Source organism: Bubalus kerabau, chromosome 15 (genome assembly GCF_029407905.1).
Source record: "Bubalus kerabau isolate K-KA32 ecotype Philippines breed swamp buffalo chromosome 15, PCC_UOA_SB_1v2, whole genome shotgun sequence".
In the NCBI taxonomy this organism is placed as follows: Eukaryota; Metazoa; Chordata; class Mammalia; order Artiodactyla; family Bovidae; genus Bubalus; species Bubalus kerabau.
In genome coordinates this window covers 47,427,822-47,431,988 of record NC_073638.1, presented here as the reverse complement: position 1 = coordinate 47,431,988, position 4,167 = coordinate 47,427,822, and the positions used below count along the sequence as shown (strand labels likewise).

General features: G+C 37.8%; 1 pseudogene; it reads left to right on the top strand.

Annotated features, from left to right (window-relative positions):
* Nucleotides 1–2,304: 2,304 nt before the first annotated feature.
* LOC129628159 (olfactory receptor 52N2-like) lies at nt 2,305–3,267 on the top strand (annotated as a pseudogene).
* Nucleotides 3,268–4,167: the final 900 nt, after the last annotated feature.

Here is a 4,167-nt window from a genome sequence, read left to right as displayed (position 1 = left end):
TCTGGGTCATCCCAGTGCACCAGCCCCAAGCATCCTGTATCCTGCATCGAACCTGGACTGGTGATTCATTTCTTATATGATATATACATGTTTCAATGCCATTCTCCCAAATCATCCCACCCTCTCCCTCTCCCATAGAGTCCAAAAAACTGTTCTATGCATCCGTGTCTCTTTTGCTGTCTTGCATACAGGGTTATCATTACCATCTTTCTAAATTTCATACATATGCATTAGTATACTGTTGGTGTTTTTCTTTCTGGCTTACTTCACTCTGTATAATAGGCTCCAGTTTCATTCACCTCATTAGAACTGATTCAAATGTATTCTTTTTAATGGCTGAGTAATACTCCATTGTCTATAGGTATCACAGCTTTCTTATCCATTCATCTGCTGATGGACATCTAGGTTGCTTCCATGTCCTGGCTATTATAAACAGTGCTGCGATGAACATTTTGTAAATAAAATAAGGATATTGGCTTTTGATCTGAAATGTAAAGATACTGAAGGTTTAAGGGAGGACTAGAGATGACTTTGGAGAAGGCAATGGCACCCCACTCCAGTACTCTTGCCTGGAAAATCCCATGGATGGAGGAGCCTGGAAGGCTGCAGTCCATGGGGTCGCTGAGGGTTGGACACGACTGAGCGACTTCACTTTCACTTTTCACTTTCATGCATTGGAGAAGAAAATGGCAACCCACTCCAGTGTTCATGTCTGGAAAGTCCCAGGGACGGGGGAGCCTGGTGGGCTGCCAGCTATGGGGTCGCACAGAGTCGGACACGACTGCAGTGACTTAGCAGCAGCAGCAGAGATGATTTTACTAACATGCATTTTACAAAACAAAATAAGGGTAATGACACTAATAATAATTGTAGTAGTACTATACATTTTGCTGACAACGTTCCCAGTTGTGGTAAAAATCTCCATGATTTTACTCTTCTGAACAGTAAAAAATTTACAGATGAGAAAATTGCTTTTAAAAGTTTTCAGTTTTAACTTGTTCCTATTTTCTGAAAAGCTTTGCTTTTATATTTTTTTATGTATTGATATAATTTATCCAAGATTATTTAAAAATTTTCCACTGATTAAAGATAAAGATTAAAAAAGACACGTACTTACATAGAAACCTCTAGACAAAATCACAAAGAGAGAGAAAGAGAAAAAGAGAGAATGGTAGCAATCAAAATTAGAACTTTAAACATCTATTATATGGGGAGATTAAAATATAATAGAATATATATATATAATAAACCTTAATGAAAGAAAACATATAATAGATATCTGATTTAATGAATGAATCAATTTTATAATCTAATACAAACTTAAGCAAGAGCTTTTAAAAACATAGCAAAAAAATTTTTGCAAACAAATTTTAAAAGATCCTGAAGTCTTATGATTTTAATCAAAAGCTTTCAGGCTGTATCCATGTCTCAGAACACAGAAGAGAGGTGGAAAACTAACTAAATTGATTAATAAATATTTTACCCTATTAAACATCATTCGTCATATTTATTAAGGGCTAAAAATAATAAATATAAAAATTTAAGTATGATTATTTATATGTATATATTTCTTCTTTACCTACTCAGAGATTTAAGAATCCACAAGAACTATTAATAATTATGGCTTAAAATGTCACTGATTAAATGTCAAAAGAAAATCTTTCACGTTTATCAAGAAGAAACAATTAGATGTTTAAGGGAAAATGCATATGGCTGTGCATTGTACATTGCAACTTATTATGTAATTTTAAGCCTGCCAAATTTTTGTCCCTGATTATTCTAACTTGGAATATCCAGACTTGTAGAGAGATTATGTACACCTCATAATATATGTGTGCAATAAGTAAATTCTCACACAATTTAAATGGCTATAATCCAGTGGACATACCTGGAAGGACTTTTTGGAAGAGGGGAAATTATATGAGAAGTTGATAGAATCAGTGTTATTAAAACAGGGTCCGTTATCCAGAAACTGATCAATGGGACAGAAGCAAGTACTAGTGAATGGTCTGACAATATGACTGGCAACATACAGAAAGAGCTATGGTATGAAAGTAAGAAAGACCAGGTCTTCGCTATGCTTGCACTATGCATTCTTTTGATTCAGTAACAGACTTAAGACCCCTCAGCAAGATAAAACAACACCATCTGGGTGTAAAAAGCTAATTTTCACCGAAATGTATTATTTATATTGTGAAAAATATTCATTCGTCTTTTGTCTCTGACTGAAAACAATCTACTACTGTCTCTTGTACAGGACATAATCATTAGAACCAAAAGTAACATGCTTTGCCATTGACCATCATGTATAGAGTCAACAGCTCCAGCCTGACACCTGAATACTTCATCCTCAACGGGATTCCTGGGCTAGAAGCTGCAACATTTGGATCTCCTTGCCTTTCTGCTTCATGTACATCATTGCTGTTGTGGGGAACTGTGGACTCATATACATCATCAGCCATGAGGAAGCCATGCATCTGCCCATGTACTACTTCCTAGCCTTACTGCCCCTTATAGATATGAGTGAGTGCACTTCATTTGTTCCCAATATGTTGTGTATCTTTCAGTCAGCCTCAAAGAGATTGACTTTAATGCCTGACTTGTGCAGATGTTTTTCATCCACATGCTGACAGGCATGGAGTCTGCTGTGCTCATGCTTATGGCTCTGGATCACTATGTGGCCATTTGCTTTACCCTCTACGCTATTCTACCATCCTCACCAACACCACAATTACCAAGGCTGGCCTTGTCACCTTGACTTGAAGTGTGTTGATGGTGATACCGTTCACTTTCCTGATCAAGCATCTTCCCTATTGCAAGGACAAACCTTGGTCAACATACCTTTGTGACCATATGTCTCTGACCAAATTATCCTGTGGCAATATCAAGATTAATGCCATCTATGGTCTCATAACTGCTGTACTGAATGGAGGGTCTGATATCATCTGTGTTTCCCTCTTTTACACCATGATTGTCCATGTTGTAGGAAATCTGTCCTCTGCAGACACTCGTCACAGAGCCTTCAGCACCCGTACATCACACATACGTGCTACTGTCATCACCTATGTCTCAGCCTTCTTCAATGTCTTTGCTCACCACTTTGGGGGATGCAACATACCTCACCATGTCCACATTTTAACAGCCAGTCTCTACCTATTGCTGCCTCCCACCTTGAATCCAATTGTCTATGGAGTGAAGACCAAGCAGATCCATGCAAGGGTGATCAAATTGCTTTTTGGAGAGAAACACATTTTGAGTGTGAGATAAGTCTATGACATAGAATTCTGTATTTAGTACAAAAATTAATAAAAGTATGTAAAAGAGAGAATAAATGTAAAATTCATCAGCCATGAGGTCAGAAAAATCACCTGTCAGTATTCTGTTCAAAGATTTATGAAAAAAATCACAAAATTTCTACTCTGAGACCTAAATTTTATAGAAAAAAATTGACAGGAAATAATTATATTCCCACAGACTTTAACTTTATTTAGACTTTCTGGAATGGGCACAGAATGAAGCATATAAAGAAATAGAGAAATTAGTGATATTGCTTAAGAGTATACTCTTCTATGTGTGTGTTTGCGTGTGCTCAGTCATATCCAACTCTGTGATCCCATGGACTGCAGCCTGCCAGTCTCCTTCATCTATGGAATTTTCCAGGCAAGAGTACTTGAGTGGGTTGCCATTCCCTCCTCTAGGGGATCCACCTGAGTCAAGAATTGAACCCAAGACGCTTGAGTCTTCTACATTGGCAGAAGGACTCTTGCATTGGTTGCAGATTCTTTACCACTGGGCCACCTGGGGAGCCCCATATTCTTCTATAGCCTGCTAATATGAAGAACATATTTTAATATCATATTGGTGGTTTAGTCACTAAGTTGTGTCCGACTCTTGTGACTCCATGGCCTGTAGCCTTCCAGGTTCCTTTGTTCATGGGATTCTTTAGGCAAGAATACTGGAGTGGGTTGCCATTTCCTTCTACAAGGGATCTTCCTGACCGTGGAATTGAACTCAGATCTCCTGCATTTCAGGCAGTTTCTTTACTGGCTGAGCTACGAGGGAAGCCCACTCATCAAATGATTATGAAATATGTTTACCACTCGACATAGTTTTGCAAGCTAATTTTCCTGCTTTGAAGTAAACCCTGAATTTTAAAAACATATTATC